The sequence below is a fragment of the Microtus pennsylvanicus genome, chromosome 1, assembly GCF_037038515.1.
Source record: "Microtus pennsylvanicus isolate mMicPen1 chromosome 1, mMicPen1.hap1, whole genome shotgun sequence".
Classification (NCBI taxonomy): Eukaryota; Metazoa; Chordata; class Mammalia; order Rodentia; family Cricetidae; genus Microtus; species Microtus pennsylvanicus.
The window spans coordinates 83,267,909-83,285,850 of record NC_134579.1 but is presented as its reverse complement, the minus strand read 5'-3'; the positions used below and the strand labels follow the sequence as shown (position 1 = coordinate 83,285,850).

Genomic DNA, 17,942 nt, shown 5'->3' with positions numbered 1-17,942 from the left:
GAAGTACTTAGAAAGCATCGTTGTGCCACACTCCGAAGCTGTTTCCTTTCACGTCTGTGGGTTTCTTACTCAGTAGTGGACAGGACTGAAATGTCTCAGCCACTAGTTGTTTCTTTTATGGCAGCTTAGCTAAGACAGGCTCCATAGCTCTGAATAAACATGACAGTTTTGAGGTCCCCTGCTGTTGCAGTGTGGCATTTCCTCAGCCTCACTGAAGCATCGCCGCATCCTTGCCCGTCACAGCTGAGAAGCAAGCCGCCTCGAGCCCTAGGGGGAGTAGATCATTTTTAGGGTGCAGAATAGACTTGAGTGCAGCCATGAGAGCCCGAGCGTCCGTGGTTTAGATGAACACAGTGGTGAGAGGAGTGTGTGTTTCTAGGTAGCTATCTGATGAGTTAGGGTTCAGGAGATTCTTCTGTCAGTTAGTGCAGGTGGTTAGTGAGACCTTGTGCTGCTGCTGTGCTGAACTCTGTGTGTGACAGAGAGAGGAGTTTGAACCTGTGCTGTTAAGAGAGAACTTGTAAATCCCTGTCTGGATTCACCTGCAGTGGAGCATCTGCAGTAGCTTATTCAGAACCCTGGACAGTTGCTTTTTTCTTGGTAATGCATTGTAGAAAGACAAAGACAGTTGTTTTCTGAGTTTAGGGAATATCGTTGTTTATTCTTGTTCTGACATGCAGTATGTGCATTTCCGTCCCACCCTCCTGAAAATGCCATGAGGGGAGCCTGAGTTAGGGACTCGGGTTTGCACTCGTATTGGCTTATCCTGGTTGTGGTTATCTCTGCCTGTCCCTTCGGTGAAGGTCAGCTTTGTGTCCCTGCTGTAGTTTATAGACTAGGTTCATACTTCATGCTGACATTACCTCATCTCTTGTGTGGTTCACTGGAGACAGGCCAGTCTTTTCACAGCCTCTCTGTAGATACTTTAAGCATAAAATTCTAAGCTGCATAAAAAGAGTACTTGATTCATTAGTAGAGTGAGTGTATTTAGTTTCTGGTGTGAACGAGCTCAAGTTCCATATTCAAGTTCTTAATTTCTTTATTTTCTTCTTAATTTTTATTATTCTGCTTATTTTTGTGTGTGTGTGTATGTGTCCATGTTTGTATTTACACGCGTGTACTTGCTCATAAGCGCACACAGCCATAAGTGTGTCTCTGTAGAGATCAGAGGATGGCTTCCAGGAATCATTTTGGCCCTTCACCATGGGTTCTTGGCAATCAGACTCAGGTTATTAGATTTGTAATACAAGCAGATTACCTCTCAAACCATCTCTTAGGCCCCTGAAATCTTGATTTCTCTTCAGTACTATTGTGAGTGATACAATGAGGAGCCCTTGTTATAAATAGCTACTGTTAAAATGAATGGAAAAAAACTTACAAAAACTGAACAGGTCCTTGGCCCTGGTGGATTATCCTAGGAAGCTGAGGCAGAAAGAGTGCTACCAGTTCATAGCTGGCATGAGCTACATGAGGCCCAGGCGAGTTGGGCTACAGAATGAGACTGTTTGAGAAGACACTGAAGTGGGTGTACTGGGGCTGTCTCTCATTGGTACAGCACAAGTCAGGCAGCTTCTGTCTCCAGCTGGGTGATAAATCAAGTAAGAAACTTGACCTTACCAGCTGGGTCATTAAAATTGTTCCTATTTTATCACAAAGTGCAAATCCTTTTTTTTTTAGGCTCCTTGAAGTCCGCAGGAGGCTCTATGAGCTTCTCACTCACTGTATTCCTCCTGAGATGATAATGAAGGTAAGTGGCCCTGTTTGACATCTTGAACATTCCTAGCTATAACCTGACACCAGTCCTGTGATCACAGCGCTTTTGTAATGCTAAGGTACGTCATCATCAGTTTTAGCATTTCAGTAATTCTACAGATGTATTCTTCCTGTGTGCCAGGCACCCTTAGGGGACCACAGAAGAGGGGAGGGAAGACCTCAGTTGTGATGCTGTGTTCATGGGAGTGACACGGGAGACAAGTGAAGAATATTTCATAATGCTTTGAGTCTTTAAAGAAAGGAAGGTGAAATAATAATAATAAAGAGCCGAGTTATGCACAGCCATGGTCGGCTGCTCAGGGAAAGGTTTTTTCCAGCTGACACTCAGCGCTAAGGATGGAACTGTATAAGTGGATGTTTCCGGTGTTCCAGGGAAGACGTGGTATACGTGGAGAAATGAGGCCGAGGATGTAGGTCCAGTCTAGACTTTGTAGGATCACTCTGCTGGCCGCTTAGCTAAATTTACTGATTTCAGGCATTAGGGAATTTGCAGTTTGATTCTATTGAAATTGCACAGTAATGTGAACAAACTCACATGATACAGAATACAAGGTCGTCCTCGCTATATAGGTGTTATTAATGCTTTGAATAAACTTGTTCCTTTCACCTAGTAACAAGTGCTGTGTGCATGTGTGTGTATGAATGTGCGTGTGTGTGTGTGTTTAGTAGTGTGTAATCTGTTCACTGTACTGAGTCTCATTCAACAGAATAGGCTAAATGACCCTGTCAGTTTTTTGAAGATGGCCTTTATTGGTGCAACTTTGAATTGTTATTAATGTAATGAATACGGCAGTAACTCTCTTGGTTCTTAGGTCTTTGTACCCTTGTGCAAATGCACACAGTTGCTCTCAACTTATGAGGGTTTTTTTTCTTTTTTTCTGATAAACCCATAATAAGTTGAACATGTCATGCAAATGACGTAGCCAGATCTGGTGGCCACTTGGATGAGGTAGAAGGATCTCTTGAGCACATCAGCCTGGGCCATAGTGAGACCTTGTCTGAAAGAACAGAAGAGCATCTAGTGCATCTTACTTACCCATCAGACAGCACAGGTCAGTGATAATGTGCTGTAGATATGGACTGTCGCCATCAGGATCATGTGACTGGTGTGATTCCCTACATAGTGCCACGGTCTCAAGAGAATGTTATACTGAATATCTCTAGCCTGGAAAAAGATCAAAATCTAAGATACAATTTACTTTTTTAACCATTTATTTTAGTTTTTGAGATTATAATATAATTACCCCTTTTCTCTTTCCTCACTCCAATCCATTCCCTTTAAAATTCATGGCTACTTTTTCATTAATTATTTACAAATACACACACACATATTTCTGTGTGTGTACATGTGTATTCCTAAATACATAGGTACAGTTTGCTCAGTCTGTAAAATGTCGGTTATACCAAGATACATTTTCTTCTGCATCTTTCTTCCACATCATCAATAAAGCAAACAAAGCAAACCAAAACAAAAATCGATCCTTTAATTCAGACTGTTGCAAGGGACTTTCTGTGTTTGGAATTTTGAAAGCCTTGATTAAGTGCCAGGTTTTATTGTATACATGGTGTTTTTGGCTTTGTTGAAAACTGCTGATTCGTACAAAAAAGTAACAGATATATACATATATATACACATATATACATACATGTAAGTATATATGCCTACATACAGACATAAAAACGACATTAAAGCTTTACCTTTATGAGGGAGAGGCATAAGCATGTTTGGCTATTTTCCCCCCAGACTGCTTTTTAAGTCTCCCTTCCTCCTGTAGGGCCTGCTCTCAGAGCTCTTACACAACTGCGACGGGCAGCTGAAAGGGGAGGTGTCGCAGATGGCAGCCTATTATGAGCATCGACTGCAGCTGGGCTGCAAAGCCATTTATCACTTGGAGGCGTTTGTGGCCAAGTTTATGGCCCTTTATAAGATGTTCATGGAGGACGGGCTGGAAGGCATGGTTTTCTGATGCAGCCAGTGGCTCCTCCAAGTGCCTCAGAAGTTGTGTTTATGCAGATTTGCTCTGGGACTGTGGGTACAATAAACTTTCTTTACTAAATTGTTAATGTGGGTTTTTTTGTTTTTAAATGAATACTCTCTGAGCTATTAATCATTTTTATTCATTATTTTTATATGTAAGGGTGTTTTGCCTGCTTGAGTATGTTTGCTTGTGTACCATGTTCATAGTTGCTGCCAGAAGAGAGTGCTGGAGCCCCTGGGACTGGAATTACAGATGTATGGGTACTGAGTATTGAACGTGGTCCTCTGGAAGAACAAGTGGCTTTTGGCCACTAAGCCATTTCTCCAGCTGCTGAACTATAAAAGACTTGCAAAGCCTCAATGATCTTGCCCTCAGTGTTTTGGCGTTCTGGGAGAAAGCTGATCCTGTTTTTTTTTTTATTTTGTTTTGTTTTTTAAGGGTATAAATATAGAGGGTGGACACTGAAATGTCCAGATTCCTGTTACACTTTACAAGGAAATACTCAGAGATTGTTGTACTGAATTCACATAAGCCCTGGCCTTTTTTTGTTTGGGAGATTTTTGATGACAGCTTCTATTTTCTTGCCGTTTATAGGTCTATTTAAATTGCTCACGTGGTCTTGATTTAATTGTGGTATATGGTATCCATCTAGAAAATTGTCCATTTCCTTTATATTTTCCAATTTTGTGGAGTTCAGGTTTTTGTAGTATGACCTAATGATTCTCTTGAGATTTCTGTTCATGCTTATGACATAGTTTAATGCCAGTGGCTTTTCTTTGTTCTTGTTTGCTTGTTTCTTTGTTTTGGTGTTTAGCTTTTTAGTTCTAAGAATGTTCTAGATTTTTTTTCATACTATGGTAGTAGGAATGTTCTAGAATTTCTGTATGATATTTAGCTAGTAATGGTATTTCCCTAATCTTTCCACTGTTTCTTTTTTCAAATGTTAGTAGTCTCCTATCTATTGAAGGCACTTAGTTTTACAATGTCTCATTTGTCACTACATCGTCTTAAATATTTTGCTCCAAGGATTCTCTTCAAAACCTCCTCCTTTTGCCTACCATGAAGTGTTTGTTTAATCCCCCTCCTCCCAGCCTCCTCTCCCTTCCCCACTCTTTTCCCCCTCCCTGTCCAGTCCAAAGAGCAGTCATGGTTCCCTGCCCTGTGGAAAGTCCAAGATGCACCCCCCTCTGTCCATATCAAGCAAGGTGAACATCCAAACTCTCTAGGCTCCCACAAAGCCAGAACAGTGAGTAGGATCAAAACCCCGTGCCATTGTCCTTGGCTTCTCATCAGCCCTCATTGTTTGCCATGTTCAGAGAGTCTGGTTTTATCCCATGCTTTTTCAGTCACAGTCCAGCTGGACTTGGTGAGCTCCCAATAGATCAGCCCCACTGTCTTAGTGGGTGGGTGCACCTCTCGTGGTCCTGACTTCCTTGCTCATGTTCTCCCTCCTTCTGCTCCTCATTGGGAACTTGGGAGCTCAGTCCAGTACTCTGTCTCTATCTCCTTCCATCACCAGATGAAGGTTCTATGGTAATATGCAAGATATTCATCAGTATTGCTATAGGATAGGGTCATTTCAGGTTCCTTATCCTCCGCTGCCCCAGGAACAAACTGGGGACATTGCCTTGGGCTCCTGGGAGCCACTCTAGGTTCAAGTCTCTTGCCAACCCTAAGGTGGCTCCCTTAACTAAGGATTGTGCTTCCGTGCTCCCCTATCCAACCTTCCTTTATCCCAATCCTCCTTTTTCCCCAAGGTCCCCCCGTCCTCCCCTTTTCGCTTTTCTCTCCCCATCTCCCATTACCCCCATCCCAACCCACCCCCAAGATCCCAATTTTCTCCCCGGCAATTTTGTCTACTTCCCATAGCCAAGAGGATAACTATATGTTTTTCCTTGGGTTCACCTTCTTACTTAGCTTCTTTAGGATCACCAATTGTAGACTCCGTGACCCTTATTTATGGCTAGAAACCAATTATGAGTGAGTACATCCCATGTTCATCCTTTTGGGTCTGGGATACCTCACTCAGTATAGTGTTTTCTATTTCCATCCATTTGCATGCAAAATTCGAGAAGTCATTGTTCTTTACCGCAGCGTAGTACTCTAATGTGTAGATATTCCACACTTTCTTCATCCATTCTTCCATTGAAGGGCATCTAGGTTGTTTCCAAGTTCTGGGTATTACAAATAATACTGCTATGAACATAGTTGAAGAAATGCTCTTGTCATATAATAGGGCATCTCTTGCGTATATTCCCAAGAGTGGTATTGCTGTTTCCAGGAGTAGGTCGATCCCGAATTTCCTGAAAAACCAAAACACTGATTTCCACAGTGGTTGCACAAGATTGCATTCCCACCAGCAATGGATGAGGGTACCCCTTCCTCCACAGCCTCTCCAGCAAAGGCTATCATTGGAGTTTTTGACTTTAGCCATTCTGACAGGTGTAAGATGATATCTCAAAATTATTTGATTGGCATTTCCCTGATTGCTAAGGAGGTTGAGCATGATCTTAAGTGTCTTTTGGCCATTTGAACTTCCTCTTTTGAGAATTCTCTGTTCAGTTCAGTGCCCCATTTTTTAATTGGGTTAATTAGCATTTTAAAATCTAGTTTCTTGAGTTCTCTATATATTTTGGAGACCAGACCTTTGTCTGTTGCGGGGTTGGTACCTTCCCAGTGATGGCTCTCCCCGGTGATGATTTCCTGGCACCCAGATCAGGTCTCCATGCTGGTTGTGCAGATGGAAACAAAGCACCTACCGTGCTTGGTGCAGGCAGGCCATAGAAACAAAGGAATTCCCTCCTGCTTGGCTGCCCCGAGGATTCTGACCCAGTGCCCAGACAGGCTGGGCTGTGTGATGTTATGTGTCGAAAAAGGGCAGTGGGGCCGAAGTGGAGAGGGCTCCGGATGCAAGCTGGGTGGGATAGGAAGAAAGGGGCAGTATGCAGGGAGTACATGCTCTGCAGAGAGCCCAAGAAGGACAGGGGGTTGAGGAACTTCTGAGTTCCCTGTCCCGGGCTGGCGCCACGGGGTCAGAAACTCACCCGAATGTTGGTTCTTCTGGCACCGAGAGATCAGGTGTCCGTGCTGGTTGGGCAGCTAGCAAACAACGCACCTACCCTGCTTGGTGCAGGCAGGCTATAGAAAAAAAGGAACTCCCTCCCGCTTGGGTGCCCCGAGGACTCGGACCCAGTGCCCAGGGTGATGTTATGTGTCAAAAGAGGGCAGTGGGGCCGAAGTGGGGAGGGCTCTGGATGCAAGCTGGGTGGGATAGGAAGAAAGAGGCAGTATGTAGGGAGTAGAGGCCCTGCAGAGAGCCCAAGAAGGACAGGGGGCTGAGGAACCCCTGAGTTCCCTGTCCCGTGCTGGCGCAGCAGGGTCAGAAACTCACCCCCTATATACAGTTTTTATATTTTATTGTTTCCAATGAAGGCAGGACAGACTCCTTTTTCCCATATAGGTCAGAGAACTAGGTATGGGTGAAGAACTCACAATTTTTTTCCAGCATCTCTAGCCCCTTGAATCTGGGCCATTTATCCCAGAAATAGCCCTCACATTTAGTTCCAATCCAATTGTTTCTCAGTGGTCCTGCTTTTAATTAAGACTGATATGTGAGGTTAGGTGGAAGAAATACTGGCCTTTCAGGCAGCCCTGGCATTTTAGGCTCCCCAAAAGATTTCTACAAAAATTCTCCAGGTTTTATGTAGGACACTAGAAAAGGAGCAAAGAACCCTGGATACATTAGGTGATACAGAAAGTTTTGACAAAGCAGGATGAATTCTATCATGGTGATGCAGATTATTGTCATGAGGAGGTAAGAGTTTCTGGTTCAGATATATGTAACATGCTAGATATTCTGAAGATAAATATTAGGCCATTTTTTCCAGAGCTGAGGAACAAACCCAAGGTCTTGGGCTTGCTATGCAAGCACTCTAATAGTGAACTAAAGAACCAACCCCCATTTTTTATGGACATATTTTGAGAAAAGTAAGGAGGAACAGAGGATTTAAGACTTATAGTAGTTCCTACGAATGTCTGATGCCATCTCATCAACATTCCTAGAATGTATTGAACTGATCTTGTTTGTGTTTTGGGCATATCATAGCATAGAAAGGGGTTTCTAGCATTGAACTCACTAGCCCAAAGACACCCCATTTAATGATTAGTTTGTAATCCTATCAGGAAAGAGGAGATGCAGCAAGTTGATGAAATGAAATGTAGAGGTACCTGCAGTTGAAAGGTTCAGATGAGGTGGTTCACTCCAGAACGCTAATCAAGAAAAGTCAGAATAAGGAAAATTAAATACAGGAGGAACCCTGACAATATGTGAGCAAAGCCTCTATTTGTTAATCTTTACTGATTGTCATTAAATGTCATCATGGGAGTATAGGAAGTAGTACAATGTGTATCCTTCTTTGAGAAATCAAGCCCACACTGTATAGAATATTTTTAGAGGGTGGTAATATTTATTTTATCACAATTTCAGAGGTTATAATCCATAATCATGCAGGAGAAGAGATATATGACAACATATATCCATTCAAGTATGTTCCCTATGATGTTTCCTCCAACTAGATACATCACCTACTTTATTTTTTATTTTTTATAAAATTTATTTTTAGAACAATCTTTCCTTATTTTATCATAATATCCCAGTTCCCGCTCCCTCACCTCTTCCTGCTCTCCCCACCTTCCTTTCACCCCAGCTCCATAAACTCCTCAGAGTGTGTAAGGCTTCCCAAGTGGAGACAAAAAGTCTGACACATCAGTTTAAGGCAGGACTGATGTGGGAGTGTCATATATCAATCTGTTGATTTCATTAGCTAAGCAATAAAGAAACTGCTAGGCCCATTGGATAGGCCCACCCTTAGGTGGGTGGAGTAAACAGAACAGACTGCCGGGAGGAAGAGGAAGTGAGCTCAGACTCCGCAGCTCTCCTCTCCAGAGCAGACACTTCAGAGAGACGCCATGCCCCAGCTCCGACCCAGGATGGACTTAGGCTAGAATCTTCCCGGTAAGCGCACCTAGGGGCGCTACACAGATGATTAGAAATGGGCTAAATTAATATGTGAGAATTAGCCTAGAAGAGGCTAGATAGAGCTAAGGGCCAAGCAGTGTTTAAATGAATACAGTGTCCGTGTAATTATTTCGGGGCATAAGCTAGCCGGGCAGGGCAGGCGGCTGGGGTGTTTGGGGACGCAGCCCCGCCGCCGCTCATATTACTACAAATGACGCCCAGACGTGTGGCCAACTGAATCCACAGAAAGCCTGAAAAAGCTTGGGAAAGAGTAAAGCATGTTTTATTGATAGTAGCGATTTCTTGGGTCTACTCTGCTTGCTAGAGGCAAGCAAGCGCTCTCATCTAAGAGAGGCTTCCTGACTCAGCTTCAGCTGCAAAACCTGCAGCTCATTAAGAGGTCCTGCCACGAAACACTTAAATGGTGTTGACGAAAAGATGAACACATGCTTTTCGGTTTTCAGCCGTAGCAGGAAAAAAGCTGTGCCGTTTAAAAATGCCGGCTTTCTGGGCCATCCTGCCAGGGCAAACTCTGACTGTTTGAGGCAGGAGGGCCGGCTACAGAGAGAGGACTTGAGTGTTGTCTGTTGTAGCTTGCTGGTTGGCAGGGACCTTGAAATGCTATAAACATGGCTACAGCCAGTACCTCAGCCATGAGTCTGTAAAGCTAAGGATCCAGCCGGCAAAGCCACGCCTTTAGTCCTACTGAGATTGCTTAGTAAATTAAAGGCTCTTGTGGTCAGAAAAAGAGAGATATACAGTAAAGAGAGATTCAAAGACAATGAAAATTTCTAAATGGTTTACTGTGTGTTAAAAATATATGCAGACTAAAAGTTAAAATTCTTAGAGTAAACCTCTGTGACTTCAAGGTGTGGCAGCACACGCCTTTAATCCCAGTGCCTAGAAGGCAGAGACGAACAGATCTCTGTTAGTTCAAGGAGTGGTAGCACACGCCTTTAATCCCAATGCCTGGGAGGCAGAGACAGGCGGATCTCTGAGAGTTCAAAGACAGCCTGGTCTACAGGGTTATTACAGTTCAAAGATATACGCTCAAAAAGCAAAAAGTTAACCTAGGAATGTCACAGCTGAGATTCTTAAGCGCCTAGTGATTTAAAGGCGCAAATCAAAAGTGCTCCTGGATAGTAAAAAATTGCAGTTTCACAATAGGACAGATTCAGACCGCTAAATGAGTCACACTGTTGGATGAATGTACGTTGGCTTGGGAGAGAGAAGAAAAAGAATATAGAGAATAAAGTTAATGGTTTAAAAAGAAAAAAGTAAAAGTAAAGTCTTTAAAGAGACAAAGTACAGATAGTTATAGATATAAATAAAAATAAGCCGCGTAAAGATGGAAAATTCACAGAGAGTCTGGATTATGTACATTGTGTTTTCTTTAAAATTTTTGACTGTGAAGGAGCTAAGTACAGAGAGACATTTCATTACATGGGCTGCCAAGCTAAACCAGAATGGATATAAGGGTATTACGATTTCAGAATTTGGGTCTAAGGATATGATGCTTTGGAGAGAGTCTTCTTTTGTTTTCACAGAGGATGAGACTCTATGGATTTCTTCAATTCCGATTTGGTATGATGGACCACGTCCTCCTGAAGGGTTGCTGTGAACATCTTCAGAAAATTGCTTCGCTCAACTGACAACTGAGATGAAACTAGCACACAGGTTATACCAAGAAAGACCTAATTAACGACGCCCCCATTCAGCAGGAAGCAGTTTGGAGAGAAAAAACTGCGCCCATGTTCCCAAATATGGTTTATAAATGTTCTTTTACATTTAAAGGGGGATATGATATAGACATGAATAATTTGCATTAGTATAGATTTTGCTTTATTGATAGAGATTTACGGTCAATTTTGTTATATGTATAAATGTTTCTGATGTAACTTTTACTTGATAACTGTTTTGTTGTATGTAATTTTGCTATGTTAAGGTTAAAGCCTTCCTTTTTTTGTTTAAACAGAAAAAGGGGAAGTGATGTGGGGGTGTCATATATCAATCTGTTGATTTCATTAGCTAAGCAATAAAGAAACTGCTAGGCCCATTGGATAGGCCCACCCTTAGGTGGGTGGAGTAATCAGAACAGAATGCCGGGAGGAAGAGGAAGTGAGCTCAGACTCCTCAGCTCTCCTCTCCAGAGCAGACACTTCAGAGAGACGCCATGCCCCAGCTCCGACCCAGGATGGACTTAGGCTAGAATCTTCCTGGTAAGCGCACCTAGGGGCGCTACACAGATGATTAGAAATGGGCTAAATTAATATGTGAGAATTAGCCTAGAAGAGGCTAGATAGAGCTAAGGGCCAAGCAGTGTTTAAATGAATACAGTGTCCGTGTAATTATTTCGGGGCATAAGCTAGCCGGGCAGGGCAGGCGGCTGGGGTGTTTGGGGACGCAGCCCCGCCGCCGCTCATATTACTACACAGGACTGAGGCCCATCCCACTATATCTAGGCTAAGCAAGATATCCCTCCAAAATGAATGGTCTCCACAATGCCAGTTCAAGTACTAGGAATAATCACAATAAAAATGTAAATCTCTCTGATAATCTGTAAGAGAGGAACTGAGGTAAACTCAAAATCATGTCCCAGATATCTGGCTGATCAGCTTTCAAGCAACAAATGAAATCATGGTTATCTGGAATATCAAGATGTAGATGTAGGTTCAGTTCAGTTTCCAGTGGTCTTTTGTTACATTCAGTTTCTGGCTGTGTGTTTCAGATATTATCATATAAGAAATTATCTCAAACCTTTTTAAGTATACAGAGCAACAGTCAGATTATGATATAGTACTGCCTTGATTATTTTAATTATAGCTCATAAATGTGGGAAAATAATCAGTCAAATTAAGAACATTAATAGTTTCTTCAGATTTCTTGTCAACACTTATTTGTATTATAATGTAAAATTTGATTACCTCTGAAATGCTTGTAGCATATTAGATAGCTTGAAATAAAACAGTACAGGACTACTGTATCATGAACTCCATAGTCAAGGCAGTCAATAAGGCATGGAAGAGAAAAGTGCTCATACCCCCCCCCCCACACACACACACTACTGAGAAACTGGTGGCAGATGATGACTTTTGGAGGAGGAAGGGTGAGTTTAATTTAAGGTGCTAATGCCAGGTCATTTGAGCAAACTTAGTGATGGCTCTTACACATGAGCATATGGGTTACACATAACCCTAGGTAGGTTATTTAAAACAAAAATAAGGATGGGGTTAGGAATGTTGGAATTAAGAGAGTGCACCAGGAACCATTGAAAAGGAATAAAGGCAAATATGAACAAAGTCACTGTGTGCGTGGATAAATTCTCAAAGAATTTCAAACCTGTCTCTGTAAAAGGTCATAGCTCAATAACATTAAAATCTGATGTAAAGTTTTATCTTGTGAAAGAAAAGTATGATAAAGTCACTGTCGGTGCAATTTAGATTTTTGATATTGGACTAGAAGCATTTTTTTTGCAGACCCAGATAAGGGGCCTGGCCCAGTTGATTCACTTGTGCTTTTAATTGTCTTCTTTTTTTCCTTTGTTAGGAAGAATTACATACTGCCTCGATTCTTCTTTAGCATTTCCACAAATTCCTATGAATATAGCTTCTGCTCCTGGTGTGGGAAGTCCTTCTGTCTGTGTCGTGCTTTTATTGGTTAATGAATAAAGAAGCCGTTTTGGCCTGTGATAAGACAGAATAAAGGTAGGCAGGCAGAACTAAACTGAATGCTGGTGGAAAGAAGGCTGAGTCAGGAAGAAGCCATGTAGTCCAACTGGAGACAGACACCAGACAGGACCATACTGGTAAGCCACCATCACTTGGCCATATACAGATTAATGGAGATGGGTTAATTTAAGATATAAGAATGAGCCAGAAATACACTTAAGCTATTGGCCAAAGAGTATTACAAATAATATAGTTTCTGAGTGATTATTTTATAGTCTGGGCAGCCAGGACTGAACAAGCAGCCTCCAACAACATCCTCCATCTATTAAAAATACATGGAATGTCATGTCATGCATAATGATTCATGCCTTAAATTCCAGAACTCGGTAGGTATAGACATGTAGATCTCTGAGAGTTCAAAGTCAACCTAGTCAACATAGTGAAATTTAGGATAGTTTGACTATCAAGTGAGATTCTGTCTCATTGACAAAACAAAAACAATAAAATGAAGTTACCCAAAAAGGTGGAGCGTGAATGGTGATTCACAGTTGTAATCCCAACATGAGAATGCAGAAGCATTTGGATATTTTTAGGCCAGCACAGTCTACATGGTGAGTTCCAGGACATCCAGGAATACATATGGAGAGCCTGTCTTACACATCATCAAGAGCAAACATGTTACCAGAAAGTGCATAACACATGGACCTACACATTAGAATAGTACATGAGTGTGTCAGGAAGGTTATAATATCCAGGTCAATTAAAAACTCTCTTCACTTTCATTTTACATGTGTGGGTGATTTGCCTGAATGTTTGTCTCTGCTGCACATGTTTGCACTGCCCAAAGGGGTCACAAGAGGACATAATATCTTCTGCAACTGGAGTCACAGAGGGCTGTGAGCCCCCATTTGCCTGAGTGTACTGCAACCTGGGTACTCTCCAAGAGCAATCATACAGTAAAAATTTTACTAAAATATCTGAGTAATGTGTCCCAGTGATGCATCATTTGTACTTTGAATTATGCCTTGCAGAATATTCCATGGTCAGTGGTTGCTCTGTACTGTCAGCAGAGGTTATCATTTCTAATGGGAGCAGCATTCATTAACCCCCTGGTAAGTGAACATTTATACTTTTGTACACGCACTCCAAGTATTTCTGGTTCCTAACTATGTGGAAAGATGCTCATGTATATGTACATGTTACATCATTTATACAAGGTTCACATTTTCATTTGAAATATTGTTGTAATTTAGTTTTATATGCATAGTTTTGTTTTAAATTCTTCTCTGAGATAATTGTATTCCTGGAAGTATGTCTTAAGTTCAGCCCAAGTTGAGGGCTGCAAGCATCAAGAATGAAGCATTTGCAGACTTAATGGTAAATATGCATATAACCCTTAAGGACCCTTTTGACTGATAGAGGAGTGGGCAGGTAAGTCTGTTAGTGAGATCTCTGAAAGCTTTTTAGAAAATAGAGGTGCAGGAAACAAAAAGACTTGTTGTTTTTAGGGCACATGCCTCAATAATTTTATTTTATTTTTTTTTTTTTTTTGGTTTTTCGAGACAGGGTTTCTCTGTGGCTTTGGAGCCTGTCCTGGAACTAGCTCTGCAGACCAGGCTGGTCTCGAACTCACAGAGATCCCCCTACCTCTGCCTCCCGAGTGCTGGGATTAAAGGCGTGCGCCACCATCGCACGGCTTTCAATAATTTTAAAGTAAAGTGAATGGATGATGAATGCTGTAGTAGTCAATTCTTGATGATTTAGGCAAACTCTCAATGGTGTGTACTATGGGAAAAAGGGAAGCTTTAAGCAATAGAAGACACAAGTTGCATTTGCTAAGGAATGCAGAATTAGAACAAGATTCTGTTGGAACCAGAGATAGCAGAAGTTGTTTTGGGTACATGAGTTTTCTTTGATAGGCAAATGTCCATGCAGAGATAATACGTGAACTTACCTCACAATATTATGGGCCTTATGAGGCTGTGGCAAGGAAGGAAGCTTGGCTCCTTCCAGCCAGATTTGTGTGTCCTGGGATGATATCAGAGAAGATAACATGCTTAGTCTGGGGAACACATTCTGGCCCTGCAAGGTGCTAGAGTGAACAATAGATAACCTCGGCATCTCCAAACATATGAGTGTTTGTGAAATCTGTCAATTTTCTTTTGACATCTTGAGGTGAGACGTGAGGGTTATGAAGCCAAGCTGTACCATGTGCCACTGTGAATAGGCTTGAGGAGGCTGTCCCCTAGATTTCTGAAGAATGTAAAGGGAAGAAGAAAAACTAGCTGACAGCAAGACTCCCTTTCCTGTAGAGGGATGGTTTAGGGCTATCATCCAGAGATTGAGAATCTCAAGGCTGCATTTTGAGTATCAGGTAGGCAAAGTCTTATCTCTCAGTTCATTTCCTGATCACCTTCCAGATTCCATGGGTGGGTCGAGAGAAAACATTGTGGGTCATAGGTGCAGTCAGGTCATTTGGAAGAGAGTGAAGCCTATTTGTGTGGGAGACTGGTGAGATTAGAGGCAGGCACATGCAGAATGGTTTTGTGCATATTTGGCTGGGGTGGATAAGAATATCTCCTGATTTGGAGAAGTGTGTTTATGGAAGTGTGATATCTCACAAATATTTATTGCAAAGGCCAAGCTGTGTGGCGTAATAACCAGGCTAGCTTAATATGAAATAGTAAACTTTAATGAGGGAATAGCTTACAACACTAGGGATCCAGTGATGAACAGGAAGTACAAAAAGGGACCAGCGGGGCTCGCACCAGCCAGATTTATACCTAAACATTAGCCCAAGGCTAACACACCCCCTTGGGCTGGGTTTCCCCTACACAGGCCTCTTTCCTAGTTGCTGGAATTTGCTGATAATCCATTATACCTTGTTTTCTAGATCTTGTCACATCTCAGATTGATTTGCAAACTATATTCTCTCTCTCTCTCTCTCTCTCTCTCTCTCTCTCTCTCTCTCTCTCTCTCTCTCTCTATCTATCTCACTTCTCACTTCTGCTTCTTTACCACAGCACCACTCTGTATGTTCATAAAACTTTTTCATACCAGTTTTGCCAGATGTTTGGTTCTCAACTTGTTGGTCTCTACAAGACCCTATTTATAAAAAAAAAGTTGCTAATCACATTCACCTGCTTAGGGCTTCCATATCTGAAATGGCACAGATCACCTGACAGACCTCATCAGCCCTAAGTTCTAAGGAACATGCTTCTGTTGAGAAAGTCCAGAGATCTGGAAAAAATGAATTTCAGCCTAACGATGGGCTGGATCCTCTTTACAAGAACTGTCAGAAATAGGAAATTGAGGTTAGGCTATAAGCAAACTCTTTGATTTAATAACCCCAAGCCTCTCCAAATGCCTGTCCTTCTCATGATCTCCCAATGGGTATTGTACCGAAAGCCATTAACAAGCACATATATCATAACACCTGGCTCTTGGCCAAGGAATTTGGCTTTGTTTGCTGATAGAAGGACCATAGCAGTGATGTACATCATATTCTATCCCATGATTGTGTGCCTCTTCTATCTGTATGTGTGTGCATGTGCATGTGTGTTTCCAACTTAGGGTGCCCCTTCACAGCCCCGACAGACCTATTACTTGTCACTGCTCTTGCCTCAATATATTGATTCAAGGTCTGGACCATCGTATTGTTTCTAGGACTGTTTTTTCTAAATATCTGAGGTATCTTCTGGCCTCATGTGACTCCAACCAGACACGTCAAGAGTGAATTACATCTTCACTCACAACCTTATAGCCTGAGTGAGCTCTGCTGATTCTCCAGGGGAAATTTTTTATTACTACCTGTATAAGAGCTTCCTTCTTCCTTTTTGACCCCAGAGAGGCTCCTGATATGGCTGCTTGGTTTAAGGTCATTTTGGAGTGAGGAAATGAGTCAGAGGTAATGGCTGTACCATGGACAGAAGCAGACCCCTCCCTGGACATTCTGTTGTATCCTCGAGCCCTGATTCTCTGTGATGTCATCAGTGTTGTGGTAACACCAACTGCCTGTGGGGCATCTGCTCATTGCCTACTGGTTTTGGACGTAGCCATGTTGGCAAGACTGAGCAGGCTCCTTGGGAGACAGAAGGGAGAGCGTAACGAGACTAGAGGGAGGCTGAAGGAAGATGGCCTTCAACCTCAGTGTCGCTCATCAAGACATAAATGGTTCTGGGGAAAACGCAGTGAGTCCTGGGGAGGGAGTGGGGAGTTTCTTGATGGTGGAGGGCCTCAGCTTGGTTTTTCATAGTGAGTCAGAGGATCTTAGAGCTTCGTGGAGGTAATGAATCTATCCTGCTTCTCTCTGTTACTAAAGAGTAGACCTGGAGTTTAGGGTTTCTGATGCTTAGATTGGCAGAGCGCCAGTAATGGTCAACCCTGCAGCTGCTGTGCTAGGGGCCCTCTGTTTTGACTCTGAGTGGAAAGGAAGGAGAGAGGGATGAATGAGGTTTCAGTTACAGCACTGAGCTTCACCCACACTGGATTTCTTTTGATTGGGGGTCACTAATAACAGGGAGAGTAAAATCCTCTGGCCAAAGCTGGGGGATCTCAAATTTTACCTCACATCCAAATGCAGGGTAGGAACCATTGGGTATTGCTGCATGTCAGTGACCCCTAAGGTTTCTGAGTTCCTGAATCTCAATAGCCAGTCATCTTTAACTTGACTTTAACTTGAGTGCAGGAATGAGCCATCACTCTCCCTGCAAGTGTCTGTTCTTGGTGAGTGAGGGCTCACCTGTGGATGCCCTTAGGTGTCTCCAGCCTGTCCTGTCACTAGGTGATCTCACCTTTGCTAACATCATGATGGATGGAATGTACTCTGCTGAAGTTTGGCGGAAATATTCATCATTACCCATGTGACTTATCTTTGGTCTGAAGGGTCACCCACAATCCCCATCACCCCCACACATTGTAACAGCCTTGTGGATATTTCCTGAGGTACTCATTCACTTCATGAAACTGAACTTCATTCCACATCAACATGAGCTGATTTCTTAGTATCCATCACTTCCCAACTTTTTGATTCGGAGGTGAAGAGCCATTCCTTGGGAATGTTTAGAAAATGAGTCTTGACCTTCATAAATTATGAAGTATTAAATTACAATTAATTAGAGTCTAACTATCAGAGAGCTGCTGACGAGCTACCCCTGTGTCTCAGGGAAGGCACCTGGAAAAGCCAGCTTGGCTTTTGGTGAACTTGGGAAGAGACAGTTATGAGATAAGTGATGGCAGTTGGCAGAGACCCTAACAGTCCGTTCTCTGGACATTCTGCTGTATCCTAAAGAGTCGTTGGCATCTTTTTTTTGAAATCAACAGTGTTGTGTTCTTGGGGCACTCATTATGTGTTGAAATAGGAGCGGCTGGTCAGCGTCCCGGGCACGGCTAGCTTTACCCGAAATAATTACACGGAAACTGTATTCTTTTAAACACTTCCTGACCCTTTAGTTTCAGTTTCTTATTGGCTAGCTCTTACATATCGATCTAACCCATTTCTATTAA

General features: G+C 42.5%; 1 pseudogene; it reads left to right on the top strand.

The window, feature by feature from the left end:
• Positions 1-17,942, top strand: part of LOC142847571 (replication factor C subunit 3-like) — a 204,159-nt pseudogene that overhangs the window by 15,944 nt on the left and 170,273 nt on the right.